Here is a 19,760-nt window from a genome sequence, read left to right as displayed (position 1 = left end):
ATGCAGTAATTGGCACATTGCCTTCTAGGCCAGTGTTGAACCAATGTTTCATGCATGCCTTGTGCTTGCATGGCAAGTGACTATGGGCAAAGCCAGATCAATTCACTCAGCAGCTGTAGACCACAAGGCAAAATGCTTGTATTAACCCTCTAATCCTGATTCTTTCCTATAGGGACACTTCAGACAGCAGAGATCAAGGCCAGCCCTTTCTTTCACTCCTTGCCACCAGTGCTGCGGCTTCCGTCTTTGCCCCAAACCATGGCTGTTCTCTCAGGCCCTTTAATCAGCACTTTGCTACCTCCCCGAGCTGGTGCGCAGCGAAAGCACTTCGCTAGGCTGAAGCCACAGCTGTGTCTGTGTGCTGAGTCCTTGCCCTGTCGGTCCACTGTCCCTTATCACAGCTGCTCCCTTTCTGCCTCTCCAAACTGGGCTCTCTGAACACTGCTGCTTACTGAGCATAAGGGAGGACTAATGCAGTTCCTGGCTGGGAGCTGTTGTGTTGCTGGGAGCCCTGATGGATGGATGAGAGTCGACTAGAAACCCCAGCAACTTGGTGGAACAGGCTTTGCTGGCAATCAGATGTTGTCCTGATCAAACCTGAATTCAGGGGTTTACCAGCTGTGCACCATGGGATAGGATTTTGAATTGGATGACACAGATTAGAGGCAATATCTAAGTCACAGTTGTCCTAAATTGCCATGTAACATTCGTATGCAGTGCTCATAACGCGCAGTTTCAGCTGAGAAATGGTTCTGTTCAGTGGTAAATGAGCTGATCTTTACCTGGTGTCATCCAGGGCATTGGAGCAACACTCAAGGCACTGGAGTTTCTTTCTGCCTTGGCCAGTAATCTGCTTTAATACCTTAAGTAAGTAATTTAATCTCTCTGTGCTTTCATTTTCCTGTTTATAAAATGACTATAATGATGCATACTTTCTGCATAAAAAAAGCTTCCCTATCTTTTGCTAAAAAGGTCTGTGCCAGACTAGGTGTTTGCTTTAATATCCTGTAGTTTGATGTTTTGCTAAAAGAAAAGACCCTGCAGATGAGATGATTAGATACAAGTTTGATAAGTGTTGACAGATTGTTACTAGCAAGAAAGCCTCTGGAAAGGTTTCCTTGCAGATTTAGACCAACATGGACAAGTTATTTCCTATAAATGTACTCCCCCAAATCTTCCTTCCACACAGGTTACCTTCTGACCCTGCTTACACTGAGGGAATTGATGACTGACAAAGAGCTTAATTATTTAGGAGAGAAGTTGCAGATAGGAACGGTGTGCTGATAGGTAATGTGCTTCAGTTACACAGAGCAATGGCAAGATTTGATGAGTGGTAATCCTGTTGTGTTAAACGTGTCTGCAAAAGAAAGCTACTACTGTAAAACTCAATTGCTGATGAACTTCTGTCAGAGCAAAGATCCACATTCAGGGAATGGCAGAAACACTTTAGCATCTTTTAGAGAAGTGCCAAGCAAAATCAAAACTTCTCCCTTTTATTTCCAGCCGCGGATCTCCAGGCCAAATTCACACAGCTTTTAACTAATTGCTGATTCAGCTCCTGGCATCTTGCAGGTGCAGGGGAAGGCAGCCCAAGAGCACATCTCAGATATGTGTCAATTCCTCATGCTGATTTAGGCCTGATCTCAACCCTTAGGGGCTGAAGAGGAGTTTAGCATTGGCTTCAGCAGGGGCAAGCCCTTTACAGAAGGTTGTGATTACCATGCAGTGGTGGAAAGGATCACTTACAGGGCCAGAATGTTGCAGTAGTGATACCTCAGAAATAAATCTGTGTACACTTAGATGCAGAATACAGAGAACTCAGCATTCAGGATCCACCAGATCCATTGTGCATAGCCTGTGATGAATATGGCAATGGGCCATTAATGTGCAGACTTACAGCTGTTGAGGATCTGGTCTAGGGTGATAAACTAAAAAAATATATACATTTGTCCTTTCTGAGATGCTCTGTATTTGTAGAAAATCTAACAGCTGCCCAGATAAAACTGTGGCTGTTGGAAGGGTCTCTGTGAAACTGAGGGAGTGATTTCATACCCTGTCAGAGTGGTCCAGGCTCATTACTGAGCAGTGTGATGTCTACTGCATGCCAAGAATCTTGTTTACCTTTTTTTTAGCAGTTTTAATCTCAACACGTTAATACATTCGCAAGTTGGATGGGAGATGGAACTAGGAGGAAGCCACAGGGGACTCCGATGGGAAAAGCGCTGCCTTATGCATTTACAAAATAATCCTATTGTCAAGGTAAAATGCAAGGGACCAAGTGCAGGGTCTGCCCAAAAGCATTAGAACAGGCTGCAGAAAGGTTATAAACCACAGGTTTGTTTTGCCCAGTCCTGCAGTTATCTGCCATGCTACTGAGTGGGAAACTGCTGAGGACTTTTGTAATGCTGGTTGCCATATAAATGTCTATGTCCTTACTTCTGGCCATATCAGGAGTAGGTGTATTTTGCTACGTATGTGAGTAAAAAGAGAGAGGAAGGGATCACCTTCCTTCCCTGTAACCCTGGACCCGTTTCTTTATTGCTCTTTACCTGCTTTCACCATTTTTAGAGATAGGTGCAACACAGTCTCACTTCCAAGTGGTGACAGTTCACAACTGCTTTGCACTGATATAAACTGGGATACAAGAACAAGGTGAAGAACAGAAAGGCCAGTACCAGGCAGGAGTTAGTCCTACATGCTGGAAGCTCCCTGCACTGCAGGCTCTTGCCCTGCTCTTTTACAGGGAGAGGGATGACTTGTGTTAAGGGAGGGAGCTGCTGTTTAGGAATCATCTCTATTACAGAGCCATTAGATAGATGTTCCTGAAATAGTAGCAGATCAATTGATTCATAAGTAATTAATGCATTCCTCTACCCTTGGGCAGCACAGAATCTATAGCTCAGGAATTAGATACACAGCTCTGTTCAGCTGAGAAAACATTGGCACTTGTGTTCCTCATGGATGGCCCTGCGCATACTACTGTTCTTCTACTGCAGAGACCTTCCTTCTCGTGTTGCGAGCCCTGGCAATTATCTGCTGGGTGAAATGGAGCATCTCTTTCTGTAATTGCTGGAGAATTCTGGGTTTAGCTGTTTAAGTGAATGAAATCACCTGCATGGCCCCCAAAATGCTGCAGCACATTTGTCTGGTAATGTCACTGTTAGTATTGTTGCCTGTGGCAGTGTGCAAAGAGCAAGAGATGCTTCTCATCAACCCCAGCATCACTGAGATCAGAGTCAGATCCCTTTGCAATGTTTTTTAAAGGAACAAAATCAGGTGCATTCATCTATGGAGACTCTGGTGCACAGTATCACAGATGAGCTTGAGTTCTCCATAGGTTTCTGTATCTCTTTTAGTGGAGCACCAGGACCCTGCAGCTCTGTACCCAAGAGCAACTTCTCCTGGGCTGTATCACTTCTGACATCAGAGTAAGAAAAAATAAGGCTTGCTTTCCATTCCTGATCATAACCAGCCTGTTAAGTGGTCCTTGTATAGGAGTTGACAAGCAGCAAAACCCAACAAACCTGCAGTGTGGCCAGCTGGGTAGTGAGGCTCTTGGGAATTCCAGTGGTGGTCTCCCTGCTGTCAGGGACAGTTGATTAAATAGAAACAAAGACCTTCAAAAACTTAGGCTGAGTAACTACAGCTTTCTGATCTTCTAACATCCTGCAGGTGCTCTGATGCAGCCTATCTGGGTGTGCAGTAGGGGCTGAGCATTGGACAGTAAGGAACCGAGCTCCTCATATTTCTAAGGCTTAAAGGAATATGATTATTTGTATGTATTATTTGCAGCCATTACAAGCCCTCATTAGCAGCCTCCCAGGGGAACGTGCTGGCTGTGTATCCTGCTGGGATTGAAAGCTACTGCCTTCATTCTGTGTGTAAGTTGATGGTTTAATTAAACTGGCCCCTAATTGTCTTAACTAGCTTTTAAATAATAACTTCCCACTGAACCATTTACATCAGCTGCTAATGGCTTCCCCTCTGCTTACATAGATCTGGCTGGTGCAGGCAAATGTGGCAATGGAATGGCAGGTAGGTTTGGGAAGGGGCTACACTCTCTTTCATACACTGGGCCTCTGCTGTGTTTGTCTTCACAATGATGAATTCAATTCCAGGGTGGAATGGAGATGGCTGCGCCGGCAAGTGCTTCACCATTTATTCATGTGCTGTGTGAGGAGGGTATTATATGCTCATGTTTCTACATGTTACTCCATCTCCAGGAAGTCTGATCACTGGCCCAATGGCAAATGATTCTGTTCATGTGTTTACCCAGTTTGGATGAATTCTCAGTGCATAATTAATGGAGCTTGACCTTGGCTCGAGCAGGGGCAGTTCTTGGCACAGACACTGGCATTAATAATGTATACAGTGGCTGCTGTAAATTGTAGAGGTCACCACGCAAGCTCAATAGTTCATGGCCTTGCTCTGGACTGAAAGAAGGAGCAGCATATCCAGAATTCCAGGCATCCCTCAGCATGCTGATGTTCTGCCTTCAATGGGGCAGTATTTGTTGTGCTGGGAGAAGGCTAGTGCTGCCTGGCTCTCTCCCATCGCTGCCTTTCCCCTACAATGAGCAGCAACCTTTTGAGTGAAGCTCTGTGGTGCTGGTCATGCTCCTCCCCACCACTGATTTATGCTGGGTTGAGAAGTGGACATGGCATCTGGTGCAGTGTTACAGCAAGGATGCCTTCAGTTGATGGTGCGTGTTGGGGTTTGGGGGTGTCTGTGTGTTACTGCATGCAGGACTAGGTGTGTATGTGGGGTTCACACACATGAGTGTGTGCCTGTATGTGCACTGCAGGCTGTTCCTGTGTGAGTTCTACAGGGTGTGGACATGAAGCCATACTGGTGAGTATGCACACTGTTAGCACATGGCGGATCAGATGTGATCCAGAGCTCTGTAGTCATCTGCTATTTAAGTGTTCTCTGCTGGATTGCATTCTCAAGGCTCTGATCTATGTATTATATCTCACACAGTTTGCAAGCCTGTTTTTTCCTTCTTGTTTAAAAACTCCACCACAAACCCAACAAAATACAGTGTGAATGAAAGTACCCCAGAGGTAGCAGGTGAATGTATGTAATCAATCCTTCATTGCTTGTGTCACCAGTGCAAAACCATCCTATATACCATCAGCTCCCATTTGGAGATGTGTGCTGTTATTACCATGTATATTTGAAAACAATTAGAATTATGGTGCCAGCATGTGGCTAATTCAGCTTCATGATGTTGATTCTATTAAGTCAGCAACTGGTGACTTGCTTTGGCTGCCAGACTGCATGTGTGTGTGAACAGCCTCTGATAGGTGCCACTGCAGCCACCTGCAGAGATGGACACACATACTCTTCAGTCCTTCTTAGCATCATACAAGCTCCTGTCTAGGTTTTGGGGGGTATAAATTTCCCAGGGCCCTTGAACATTTATGTTAGGCCAGGAGAAGAAAGTATGCATGGTGGGTGACAGGCCAGAAGTGGGTGGCCTGGATACAGTCTGTCCTTTAATTTACCATGAATCAACGTTTTCTTCTGAGAGCAGTGGAGCTGTTATGTTGGTATTTCCACCCATGTGCTCTGTGGGTGCTGTAACATAGGGATCATTGAGCCAGGGATGGAACAGCACAGATCTCTGTCCCATTTGAGTCAAAACTCCAAAGTGCTTTTAGAAGGGACAGCCCTGCAATGACTGATGGTTCTTGTTTCTATGGCTTTCTGTAGCTTTGCAGGATGAGAGAGGACCAAGAACATCAATGTCTCCGACCTGAGACCGTCAGCAAACCTCGGGCAGCGATCAGTGCTGGCCAACCAGAACTATTCCCTGAAAGGCTTTTCCTTCATTGCTATTCCCCTGATTCCTCTGGCATTGCTCCAAAGATCTGTTGCCAGAGGATGCTGAAGGGAATGGATTCTTGGTGATAAGTGATTCTTCCCCCCTGAGGAATTTGCATTCAGCAGTCCTCATCTACTCTTATTAATTTCCATGTCACAAGGCAAAATAAAGGCCTTCATCTTCTGCACTGCCAAACAGCAGAATTTTGCCTGCCTAATAGGAGAAGCCTTCTTTTGCCATCATCACTATCTGTTTTCAAATAGACTGTCAGGAAATCAGGTTTGATTTGAGTTTAAGGGAGAAGACTTGCTGTTTGTCTGTAAATCCTTTTCTCTTTGTAAAAGCAGCCCTGTTGTCACATCAGAATTGTGACAGGTTTAACCTCTGCAGATGTACTTTCGTGCTTTACATCTTGTACATGGCTTTTCGAACTTGTGGCTGTTAAATCTAAAGCTGTGGAAAGGGAAAACGGGAAGAAAAAGGCCACGTGTTTTGCAGGGAATGGCTAGTATGGATATGCATGGTCTCCCCAGCCTCCTCCTTCAAATGCACTGACAGGGGCCTCCTTTGGTGGTGGCCTTTGCCTAGCTTCCAGTCTCCTCCTGCATGGATGCAGTGGTAATTCCAGGTTTTAAGCACCTTGCATGCACATCAATAGCTGTAATTGTCAGTTAACATTCGCTACTGGAATAAAATAAAGGCATAAAAAACTGTAGCTGGAGATAAGGAGCTGTTTGATATTGACTTTTATTCCAGAGACTGGAAAAAGAACATAAATTTTTTTGTCATCTGAGCAAAGCCTTTAATGCACCAAAAGGGACAAAAAAGCCGAGAGAGATATAGAGATTGGTAGGTGAGCAAGAGGAGATTGTGGAGGATGCATAGAAATAGAGTGGTGAAAGGGATGGTTTCCTGTGATTTCAATTCTGTATTAACAGACATGAAGTTGCACCTCCTAAGGGCACCTTCACAGTTCCAGAGCAGTGCAGCACTATGGCCCTTCAGCATTTTGCTGGCACCTAAGCAGAGCTTGTGGGGCTTGTTTAACAGCACACACAGATGTCTGGTGAGAGAACTATCAAGTTTTGCATGCAGGCAAGAAAAGGAAAGGGATGAGATTTGCTTCCCCTCTGTGCACACAGTTCTTCTTTGACAGGGTCTTTTTGTCTAGGATATGAGGAAACCTGAATCTTTCATCTGTCTGGTGCTCACCCTGGTGAGCTCTCCTTACTGATCTCAATAAGCAAAATACAGCCCAGAGTTGGCGGAGTTGAGAACTGGGGTAAATTCTTTTATTTTGAGTCAGAAAAGCAAGCCTCAAGCAGAAGTTTTCTGCTGAAATTCCTGAACGTTTTGGCTCTGGATTGAAGAGAATCAGGGTTTCACCGTGGCAGTCTCACTGAAAGGAAACCTTTAAGTGAACCAGAGGCTCTTGGGCTCTGTGCAGCAATGCTTGGCTGAAATGCTACATACTGACCTACTCAGACTAGGTTATTGCAGGACTTTTAGAGGTGATAGCATCTCAAATGCTACCCGGAGGACCATCCCTTCTTCCTTTGTATCAAAATGCAGCCTCATTAGTTTCAAGTATTTGTGCCAGTGGATTTGAAAGTGCAACTTGAGTTACACTGCACCATCAGCTGGGCCCCCTCACTGTACCTGCCTATTTTGACTCTTGCTGTGGCTGGAAGCCAGAATATGCCAAGAACTTCATTCTTTTTGACCAGATCCTCACACTTGCCTTCCTTTTTCAGGGAGGCCAAGAGAACTGAATTACATTGTTCAACTTCTTTACTTTTATTCACCTTTGTGAATGCCCCATCCCTGGCAGTGTTCAAGGCCAGGTTGGACAGGGCTTGGAGCAACCTGCTCTGGTGGAAGGTGTCCCTGCCCATGGCAGGGGTTTGGAACTGGATGAGCTTTAAGGCCCTTTCCAACCCAAACCAGTCTAGGATTCTATGATTTAAGAGAAGCCGTGCTCATTTTCTGTGTTAATCAGTTTGAGCTATTAACACCACAATACAGAAACAGTGGGACTTTGTGCCTGGACAGGAGTCAGATTAATGAGTTCACTGGAGCTATAACACAAATGAACTTCGCTGTGAACACAAATCTTCTGAGAGCTCATGTAAGTGCTGGGTGTTATCTAGTGCTCTGCTACCCTGTAAGGATGGAGGTACAGAAGGCTTGCTGCACTTTCCTGTAATGGAGATGTGGGTGTTCGGGGATAGTTTGATCCCTTTACAGCTTTAATGTTAGAAGAACTTACTCATTTTGGCCCGCTACACTCATTGTAAGCTTCACTGTTAAAAACTTGTAACTGGGAAAAAAAACCTGGAGAAAGGGAAAGATGGATTTTCTCAGTTACATAATTTTCTTTGAAAACAAACAAACCGTTTTCCAGCTGACAGCATTTATGTGGGCACTTAAGCTGGAACCAGTCGTAATCTCTCAACGTGCAGAGTCCTAGTAGCTGGCTTGCCGCAATACCTACAGTTTATAGGATCTGTGCAGCCAACCTGGGACCCCCAGAGAATCACATCACCCCAGCTCCTCCTGCTGAGAGAAGCAGCCTGCTGTGTTTTATGATGTTTTCCCACCCTTTCTTCTTCCCTTGATTACTGTTTTCTTGAAATTAGCTCCTTAAAATTCTTCTAGCCCATCTCCTCGCCCTCCCTGCTGACACATCCATCTTACCCATCTTCACACAGAGCATGGGAAGTGCTTCACATGTTGTTTGCTAATAAAGACCGTGGAGGGATGTTAAATGAACAGAAACCACCTTACAAGAGGATGGGTTGAAAAAGATTATACAGCTGTATCTTTCTTTGATTCCTAGCCCTAACTCGCAGCCTGGCAATGCTTGAAAGCTTCCTAAGAAAAGGAAAGAAACATGGTCCTGAGAAAAATGAGAAATAGAGGTGGAAATAGAAGGCACTGTGGTTTAATGGTGAATCCACCACCTGCCCACACTGCCACCAGCTCAGTGCTGTGGCTTTGAGCCATGCAATGTCTTCATGTGGTTTTATTATCCTTTGTGTGAAAAAGCAATGTCATATTGCCTTTTCCTTCCCTCTCTTGTGGTAATCCCCCCTCCAAGGTATTTCTGGTATTTATTCAGTGCATTTAGTACATCTGTAGCATACAGCCCTGCTTGAAAACCTGAGCTGTTTTGGAGATGATCGGGTAATGGCTTGCAGTTTGTTTAGCTTTTATTTAGGACTCCAGGGTGGAACATCTGGAAGCCGTTCCCTCTGCTGTGCTCTTGTCTCTTCATTCAGTTCATTTATGAAATATTTCTTTCTTTACTTCATTGTTTCAGATTTTTACTTCCCTCTCACATCCAGAGGAACGAGAGAAAGGTTTAATTCATTGGCTCCTGCATATACTGTTTCTTGGGGAATTCCTCCTGGAAATGCTGAGCTGCTTTGGTGCTTCGTTGAGTCCTGTTTCTGAGTTTCATGTTTACTCCATTAGCTAAAGATGATTATTTAACCAACCAGCAGAACAATTCCAAGCAGCTGCGAAGCTTTAGTTGTATTTTGCTTCTCAAATTTGCAGTGCAGTTTGCTCAAACCCACTGTCTGAGTATTTAAGAATCATTTCTTCCCCTCATGCATGCTTATTTATGAGAGGAAAAATAGACACTGATTGCATGGTGTAGCTGATGAGTTAAACAAATGCTCTGCAAGCCTCAGCCATACTGGAGCTTTCTGTATTGACCCTATATACTATTTCTCTGCATATACTAATTGCCAGGGTGGTCTATATTCACACTTGGCATAAACTGGCATAGGAAGTGGTGCTGATTTACACCACCTAAAATGCGTTTACCCTGCTAGTAATGATGGATTTAATCAACACTCCTGATGCCACTCGCAGAGCAGATTGTAATGAGAGCAGGATGGGCTGGGATCAATAGCATTTTGATTTCCTTAGGCCTGCAGTCCTGTAGGAAGCACAGTTTTACATTGTTATTCTCTCTGGACCATGGCTGGCAGCCAGAGTAGTTCCACGCACAGCACTAAGCTCTCGGAGGCATTGTGTCTCTTGGTTACCGACAATGGCATGCGAGTCTCTGGTGGGACTGTCTAAATTCACTGCAGGCCTGAAAAATAGAGAAATGATTCCCCAAATACATTTTCCTAATTCAGAGTTAAAAAAAGAAAACAGATTCTGCCTTGTTCTAACAAAGTTTTGCCTTCCCCTACCTCTGGGGAATCTGGCATTCTCATTATCACTGAAGTGATGGTAGCAGTCGCAGCCACAAAGGGACTGAATGCATAGGACACGCTCATATATTCTTACAGCTGAGACAAATACAGAGAGAGCAGGCAGGGGGGAGTTGGCAGGGAAGATGCAATACTGCCATCCCCAACTGCCGCACGTTGAACACTCATCTTTAGAAGATGTTCCCTAGACACAACTGGGGAGGTAATTGGATAACCCTGTGAAAAACAGCCTGGTAGCCAAATGTAGGCAAGAAGCTGAAGAAGTAGTGTACTTCTGTCCATGGCAAGCAGTAGGCATGAAAACTAGCTGTTCTCCGTTCTACCACTGCAGCCACTGGAAGTCTAGCCTCCTCTTCCATAAAAGTCCAAAGAGAAGCAAGTTGATGAAGAGCTGTTCATCCAAAGGACTTTGGACAGGATAAAGGATTTGTCTAATGTGACATCAGGCAGGATGCAAGGGCATTGCATTCACAGAAAGATGCAGTGGGATGTTTGTAAGCAGGGATGGGCTGCACACACCCAGGGCACATGGAAAGCGTGTGCAGCCATACTGCAGTTTATGCTTCTCTTGCTCCTATGTGCTTCTTTAAAGCTGGCTCTTCACATTGCAGCCAGGCTCCAGCTGCATGGAAGGGGAAGGCAACAGGATAAATCAGTTGCTAATACTCACTTTTACATGATAATGGAAAGTGGAATTCCACAACTATCACATCCAATTGGAATAACGTCACAGCATAGTCAGGACTGTTTACATTTTCGGGGTTGCTTTATCATCAGGGGACCTGAACATGCTCAATTGTGTAGCAATTATGGATGTAATAACTTGACAATGTTAAATATCATTAATGACTGATCTAAAGGAACTTGCAAATGATCATGTAGTAGTTACACAGTGTTTGCAGCATAAATACCAATTAACGTTGTAGCTGTAGTGCTTGTATTTAGGAGATTATATCAGGGAGTCCCACAGAGAGGGAAGGAGTCTCAAATGATCTAACACAGGAGAAAAGGGTGATAACATGAAGCTGATAATGAAGGAAAATCTTGGTCTTCCTTATTATACATCTGCTAAAGCAATAGGGATGCTTAGCAGTCATGCAAACCTGAACAGCAGTATGTATGTGTCCATATCTATGACAATCCATCTGTCCCAACCAAATTAGGCAAGGTAAAGGAATTAGTATGGCATTAAGCTCAAGGAATTTTGCTTTAGCTTAAGCTGCAGCAGCTCTATTTTTGGAGTAAAAGGCTTGGGACTCTGGGTTTTGCTCTCAGTGATTTATACAGTAATTGTCTGCACCATGCAGCACATACATTTATTTCAGCAGGAAGCTGGAACATGCTCCAGTGCAAAGATACTTTTGGACTCCCTCCAGAGCCCACATTGAATCCAGTGAGTGTCTGTCACAGTCACTGTGACAAGCCGCAGTGCTCTGGGAGCACCAAAATGGTACACCAAGAGTTTCTATCTCTGTCTGATGCACTAATCATCCACTAGATGTTTGTCACTCCCGTGAAAAGGGGAGGAAGGAGGCAGTTAGCCAGGGTTTGCTTCACAAGGAAGCTGGGGAAGAAGAGTTCGTATTTCATTGTAGACAGAAATTGCTGATGCTTTCTTTCCCCTTCCCTCAGCTGTAAATGAGACCTGGAGAGAGGGACAGAGAGGACAAGGAAAAAGAACTGATAAAATGCTGTACTGATCTTTGAAACCTATTTCAACTTAGGAACTTCAGCAGCAGCAGGGCACAGGGTATGTTCTGCTGCAGGGTGCTCATCCTGACGGTAAGAAACCAAGTATTAATAATATTTACATCAGCATGAATAGGAAGTAATCCCAGTAAAATCATGGTGTTTATCCTGGGTTTGTATCAGTATCAAAGAAAGCAAAATCTGTCTGATTCAAGTCAAGGGCTTTCTTTACTGTCATGGCTAACCCAGCCCTGCATTGCAGCTTCCCTTCCTGCAGGCTTAGGGATGCCCTGCTTTTCTTCAGTACAGTTTGAGATCTCACTTCTTGGCCCAGTGGTAAACACTCTGCCCTTCCCTTCAGAGATTGTGGCCTCTTTCCTGATTGGAATTCCTGATTTTATGTTCAGTCCTACTATATGTAAGAATAACTCCATCACAAGTGTTGGAGGAAACATCTTTTATGCCTGGCCTGGTATCCCAATTTCCTGCTGGGGCCAGTAATAATCAGGCATTTGTGTTTGAAAGAAAGAAGTTGTAAAAGGAATAAACAAGGATGTGTGGAGAGAGGGTTGCAACGTGTGTGGAAGAGGCAGGAAGAAAAGAGGGGAGATGCAGTGGAAAACTGAAGTGACAGGGTTGGGGCATTAGATGATGCATCTGGACTTCTTCCATATCACACCAGAAGAGGCCCTGCCCCAGAACTCCCACCTCAACGACTCTTGCATTAAAAATCTGCCTAGGAAATCCATCTCAGGAGGATACTGGCAGCTAAAGGCATGTTGTAGGGTGAAATCAAAAGACCTAAATGGATAGCTGTGAATATCAAATGCACATAAGAGCTGGGGAAGGCTTTAAATGTGGTGACTAGGACATGAGCATGGAAGAGCTGTACAAGGGAGAGCAGCTCAGGAAACACTGTTCTCTGATGTGTCAGTCTCTAGAGGTGACAGCTGTCAAGGCAGATGACAGCCTGATGGATTGTCACCTGCACTGACAGACAAATGAGTTCTAATTATTATGGAAGATTTTGGTTTAATGATGTGCTGCTTTTTTCCCCCTTTTCCAGAATCAGAGAGAGTTGTCTGGATTCTGATCTCTGTTAGATATTGCTACTGGTTGCCACTGAAACGGAAAAGCCTTCAGAAGATGATTCAGCTCTTGCTCCATTGCTCTCAGTGGAGTTGGTCTTCTCTGAGTGAAGTCAGGAGGATTCTGTAGGCACAAATGCATGCAAGACCAGGGGATGCTCACATTACCTGGGGCTGGCACTCTTGTGTGGCCTCAACTGAGTGTAACCTCACAGTTTGGAGTTTTCTCCTTACTCCTCTGTGGACTTGAGGAGAGGTTGAACTGCAATGCTAACTACTAATTCAGGAGACATTATAGACATTATCTATGCTTCTTTAGTAAACCATTCAGTTCCGCACAAGGATTAAAAAAGCCTCTCCGCCAAAGCATTGCTGTTCTACTCAGTGTGCTGGCTGACAGGCAGGGGCAAGCAGCCTTGGAAATGCACCATTCATCATCAGACAGGCCAGGAGTGAGACACTTCCTATCCCCAACAAATTCTGGAGCAGATTATCAGGACATCAGTGTTTTGTTGATGCTGTTGTGTCTTTTTCCCTGCCAGAGAAGTGATAGCAAGGGAGGGTCTGGTGATGACTTAGTTCTGTCACAGCTAGGAAGGGAGCAGGGCCATTCTCCATTCTTGTTTTATTATTATAAGCTCACTCAGTTTGTTCTTCCTGTGTGTTTCTTTGGTTTGTATGTGAATTGCTGCACACCTGCAGAGTCACTGCACAGTGGGCAGCTCCTTGATTAGGTCAGGGCTTTCTCCTGGAAGGATGTTCTATAGCAGGAAGGACTGAAGGTTTATCCCTGGCCTGCCATTCCATGTTTAGCCCCTGCCTTCTCTGCAGGCATCTCCAGATGCCACCTGCAGCTGTGATTCCAGTTACTGTACAAGATCAATACAATCCTGGTTCTTCTGGCAGGACAAATACGATTTTTGCACTCTGTTACACATGGCTGCGTTTCTGTTGGATAAGCCCCATGCTCTCAGCTCAAGCTTTAAGCCAGTTTACACTTTTATGTCAGATCACACACTGCCTGTGGGATGACAAGCAATACCTGATCCAACATCAAGTTAGATCAAGGCAGGCAGATAATGTATATGTTGTTTGGTAAGTGATGCTTTGTCCTCCCAGCTGGGGCAAATACAGAACAGAAAGGATGAAGATACCTGGAAAGGGAGAGGGAAGTGGGCTAAGTTGAAAAAAGAATGGCAGAAAGAACTAGAGAGAGAAGAGCAAACAGGACCTAATACTGTATTGTGCTGAGTTCCCTTTAAGAAGCATATACAGCCCTCAGCTCCCAGTGACTGCGCCAAAGGTGGCTTTTACTGAGTGTTTATATCACATTTTATTACTCCACTCCACAGTTACAGCCAGGATTAGGATGGAGGCAGGAAATGCTTTGGACCTTGCTGGATCTGACCCATGGTGAAAGAGAACAATAAGGGCACAGTTCAGGCGTTGTATAAGAGCCGGGGACTGGGCGCAGGCAGGAAATCTACTGTTATCATTTATCATCCCTGCTCCACAGCCCCTTCCGAAGCATCAGCAAAGATTCCTTGCCCTTTCCAAAAAGCAGGAAGCCATTTTGCTGGAGGGGAAACAGAGGCAGGGAGAGAGGAAGCCTCTGTTTTCCAAACTGGTTTGGATGACTCCGTTTCCTCCTAAAACATGCACCAGGTTTGGTGTTGCCAGAAGGGAGCCAGCAACAGAACCCGGGGGGTGCAGCATTACATCCCAAAGCAGCTGAAGGTACAAAGGAAGGGAGGAATCCGCAGCTACGGTGCCAACTGAAATAGTTAATGGAAGGAAACACTCACCTAACCCTTAATTATTTAGAACCAGAGTTAATTTTGCAGCTCCTCTGGCAGGTTTCTCTGGTCATTAGGGCACTGGCAATGAGTCTTTCCCAGCAATCCAGCTATCGATCAGTCTCTCTGAAGGGCCAATGTGTCACTGAGAGCTTGGAGATAGCTGTGTCTCAGGGCAGCTGCTGAGCAAGGCAGAATTTATCCATGCTTTTAAACTTTACTTTTCCTTCTTTCCTCCTTCTCTCAGAGACATGATAAAGACACATAAACCCAAAAAGAAAGAATGGTGGCTTCATCCTACTGAGAGGCTGTATTTTGAGGTTTTGGCTGGTTTCATCTGACTTGAAGAAATTCTTTTGATAATCTAAACCTTGGCTGGAGTAAATTGCCCAATCCCAGTAGATTCCTTGGGATTTACAACAGATGTTGAATGAAGGCTTTATCTGTTGCCCACCAGACCTGCATGGCCATTCAGAGCTCTGCTGTCCCTAGGGGCATAGGGCAGCATTGGAGGAATCATCTTTAACCCCCATCTATTGTGCAAAGATCTAAGGTGCAGGGATCACCTGATCCTACCCAGGACACAAGGGTTATTTCTGATGGAAGGAGGTCCTGAATAGAACCTCCAGCTTTCCTTGGAAAGATCCCTGGAGGGACAGGGTAGCAGTGTGTAGGAAAAGGGAATTAATTCTGGGCAACGCTCTGCAGTGTTTGTTTGCGTTAGCTCTCTACTTTCTTGCTTTCTCCTCCTGTCCACACTTTTAACATCACACAAAGGTTTGGGAGTAGTGGGAATAGCTTATATGTTATTAATGCTTGTAACTAGTGGCTGGGCTAAGCGAGCTATTACAAAGTCAGCTCCATTTCATGCCCTCTTTCCACTTTCTCTGCCTTCACTTTTCTGCTCTATTTGTCTGAAACGAACAGAGATGAAGTGAAATGACTTGAAGCCTCTCCTATTTCATACTCAAGACCTAGAGGGAGAGTAGAATGTTACTGTGTCTGGCTCACAGTTTGTGGCTCTGCTGCAAGCAGTTCCCTAGCAAGCACTAGCAGGCACAGAATCCTTCCCTCCCATTCAAACCCTAATTTGCGTGCACCACCCACCTCCTTTCTGCTCTTACTATCCCTATGCTCTGTACACTTCCACAGGTTGAAATCTGGCAGATGTTAAATGTTCCCTGAGAATTCCAGCAACGCACAAGACTACACAGGGAGTCCAGATGTGATAAGTGAACTAATACCTATGTGCTTTCTCACTCAGACCCAAAGGGATCTTGGGAACACAGCAGGATCCTTGCCCAGGTTCCAGGGAATAAGTGAAGAGGCTCTAAGGAGAAAAGGGCAGTGGCATTCAATTTAATGAGGCTTTTTCCTTTGGGACCTAGGAATTGTAAGGTAGACACACAACATCCGCACCCCACCCCGCAATGAGATGTTATAGCACGTCTGCTGTTGAGGCTTCTGCCTTGCCATGCTGGGTAAAGAAGTTGGGAGGTCTGCCTGGAGTCAGCCAGCTGTGGGAAGCCACCACACGCTGGGGTTGCATGGAGAACACCCATCAATTATGTCTCCTTGTGCTCTTTACTGGGTGAGAAATTGTTCTGGCTCTAAGTTTTAATCCTTTCCATATAGAAGCTTCCAACTGGTACAGCTTAGTTTTCCTGCTTAGCTAAATGTGTTTTCAACCACCAGCCTGAAACTTAGTGGATGGTAATTACACTTTAACATTAATATTTAAACCACAAACACAGTTAGCACTCTAATACCGTCCCCAAAGGCTACTGCTTATTTAAGTCTCATCCTTATGAGACTTAATTATTGTCAGGGATGAATCCTAAAACGCAGGAAATATTACAGCTTGAAGACTAAGCATTCCCTTGATTACTAGAGCTACAGGATTTGGGCACAGAGTGTGGAAAGGACCTTGGCTATGGTGGTACCACACTGCTACTAAAAATCTAGTGAGTTTTCAATCCTAAAGCCTGATTTTAAATGGCTGCTGAGATTTCTTTATACTTACACTTCTACAGAGGTCCCAGCATTCAGTTTAGCCAGAAAGTAAGTTCGCAAAACTTAGATGTCATTACCTGTTATACAGATGGAGAAACAGCAGTGTTTCAAGGGCCTGATCAAAGGCACCGTCAGGACTCTGTAGTCTTAGCCTTTCCCTCTCTGGAATTCATAGCTGAGGTGGTGAGAGCAGCAAGTGCCCACTGTTTCGAGCCTGCCACTTAACTGTTCTTCAAGCTATTTCTCCAATGTAACCTCTTTCAAGACCTTTTATAAGAAAGAACCCTGGGATCACACATTTTCAAACCAATTTGTGTGGCTGCAGTTCAGTTCCCAGGATACGAGGTGCTAGCTGACCATTTCAGATGCTCTTTGGTATTCTGAAACACTTTATTGTTTGCAATACAATAGGGCGATCTGTTACAGCAACACCAGTAAAAAAGCTACTCCAGAAGCATGAAGAGACTGGGCTGTGAAGGGAGCTTGGCTAAACAGCACCGACTTGATCCTCAGTCAAAACCAAGTCTGGGTGTCTCATGTCTCTGAGATAGCAGCTCCACACTGGGTGAGAGAAGAACAGTGAGCTGGAGCAGTGAGGAAGAATTCCTATGTGTCCTTACATTGACAGGCATCCCTGATGGATGCCACCCAGCAATAGGATGCCAACTGTTGTTGAGGAGACAGGCCATTGATAAAAGCTCATGCTCCCAGGGTCATCACAGGGGATATATATGAACTCAACCAAGTTCTGCCCTGAAAACCAGATAATGTCAGAGGGTTTTCTCAATCAAGTCAAGATTTGTTGTCCTTAGCAGGCTCCAGATCAAAGCTTGAACCAGAGCCAAATCAGATGAGGCTAGACTGTTTCCTGTTGTTCTGCATTAAAGGAGGAGTCAGTGTGGTTAGGCTAGTCCATAGCTGAAGTGCATCAGGATCAGGGCGTGTGTACAGAGGTGACTCTCCTTCAATTCTCCAGCTGCATTTCACTGAGGATCTCCTCATTTTTGATTTGAGTGCAAACAGATCATTAGCTGAAATTGCTAATTCCACCTGGCTTAGCACCAGCACTTGTAATCTGGCTTGTTTCCAGGCTTCAGAAGGGAAATCATGCGTTTTCAGAGGTCTGATCACAACTGAAGCCAGGTTTAAATTTGCCACCTTCTGTCAGGAATTCGGTCTTCAATGATGTTGCATTGGACTCAAGCTTACTCCAAAATCTTACACATCTTGGCAAGCCTCTGGCTCAACCTGGGATGAATTTCAAACCTGAGACTGTACCCTAAAGTATGTGAGGTGTCATTAATTCCATTTTGCATGGTTCTAATTAAAATCACAGCCAGGATGCTGAATTTTGGTTTTCCTCCTGCCTCCCCTAGTCTTTCTCTCAGCTTCTATTCTGTGCTGGCTCCTTGGTAGTGATACTGGATGTGGTGGAATCTTTTGTCATGTATCTTTAGATTAATTCCTAGTTTATTTAACAGCCTCAAAGCCTGTAATGAAGGGTGATGCAGACTCTACCATGTGTGTCCAAGGGAAGTTTGCTGCCATCTGCTCCCTCAGCCTAAAACTAAGGAGTGCATGAACTTCCAGAGAGAGATTCTTAACCTTCCACTGCCTGTGGATGCTATGAGCTGTTGATGTTTAAAGAGTAACCTCCAAAGATTGCTTATCCAACTGTGCTGTTTTATTTAGATAAACCCATCAGAAGGCTCCCATTATTCCCAAAAAGGTGTTTCTGGGCTGTGATAGCTGTGTGATAGTAGACTAAATCCATAATTTACGTTGATCAGGAAACAGGGCTTGTAAGCTCACTCCTGCCATGTTGGCAGATGATTTAAAAATAACCAATACAGGTATATTGGATGTGAAGTCTATGTCCTCTGCACACACGTGATGTATGTAGGATGCTGGAGCACCAGAGTAACTACTAGTATGTTGGTGTAAATGGTGACTCAAGGAGCAGTGAAACCAGGAGGATGTGAAGGACTCATACAAAGAGCAGGGCCATAAGTCACAGGTCCCATTCTGCTTCCACTTTAAACAGTGCGAAAAGCTTTTTTCCATACTGCCACAGTCCTGCATTTATTTTCTCCATATCCTTCTAGTCAAATTAGATTTGTCCTCCCTTTGAGTGTGTCTAATTGCTCTCTATTTAACATGCAAGTGCAATGTTTTAAATGAGAAGCCTTGATTTGTGGGAAGAGGCATTGACGTTCAATCTATATTTGAATTTATGGGCGAACAGCCTGTGGACTGAGATACAAGCTGACAGAGTCACTGAAGTCCCCATGGAGGCTGATGCTGGGAACCTGAATCACTGGTGTGCTTACCCTGATAAATGGATGGTATAAATATAGATCAACACAGGGGTGACTTTTGACTTTAACACATCTTGTTTGGCTGGCGTAGAGGTGGGGTGCACACTAACATGCCTTCTTTAAATGTCCCAGCTTGGTTTGCCTTGGATCTCAGTTGGATGCTGACCTGAACCATTCCATGTACATCTTTCTCATTTTTAAACACCAAACCTCATAATTTTCCAAGCATCATTTTGGGCTTTAGCCAAGTGACTCCCATTAAAGACAACAGCAGTCACATAGTACATTCTCATGTGCAATTTATCCCAAAGCATCCTGGGATGCAGCTATCAGCGATCCTTCTGCTTTTTGGCAGTTGCCAATCAGGAAAGGGGGGTGCATTTCCCTGTTGTGTTGTCTGGTGAAATACTATGCTGTGTGAAGCTGTTGAGCACCTGCTTCTTCACAAAGAGAGAAGGTTGAAACTACTCCCTCATGCCCTTTAGATGCTGCTGAAAAGATAAGGAGGGAGTTGGAGTCAGATGGGTAATTGCTAAAATGAGCAATGTGCTAAGTGCTCCCAATTTTTGGCAATGAAGCTTTGTGCACAGTGAGTTTAATGGAATAAAAACATGAGGGAAAACAAGGTTTTGCTGTTGATGTTGTTGGAGCTGACATTCTCCTTGAGGGTGTGATGTTAAGTGCTAATGCAAAGGACTGCGCAGCAAAGCCCATTTGCTCTACACAATCTTTATTATGTTTAATACGCAACTTCCAGAGCATGGTCTCCTGGCCCTTTATTTGTTAAGCTGTGGGTA

General features: G+C 44.6%; 1 long non-coding RNA gene across 1 annotated transcript; it reads left to right on the top strand.

Moving 5' to 3' along the window:
* The first annotated feature begins 3,823 nt into the window (after positions 1-3,823).
* LOC136022883 (uncharacterized) lies at positions 3,824-6,294 on the top strand. The gene is made up of 3 exons (XR_010616382.1): positions 3,824-3,881; positions 3,997-4,035; positions 5,716-6,294. It is a non-coding gene; the product is annotated as an uncharacterized LOC136022883 (long non-coding RNA).
* Positions 6,295-19,760: the final 13,466 nt, after the last annotated feature.

The sequence above is a fragment of the Lathamus discolor genome, chromosome 16 (genome assembly GCF_037157495.1).
Source record: "Lathamus discolor isolate bLatDis1 chromosome 16, bLatDis1.hap1, whole genome shotgun sequence".
Taxonomy (NCBI): domain Eukaryota; kingdom Metazoa; phylum Chordata; class Aves; order Psittaciformes; family Psittacidae; genus Lathamus; species Lathamus discolor.
The sequence above is the reverse complement of the archived record's forward strand: the minus strand, read 5'-3'. Positions and strand labels throughout refer to the sequence as shown.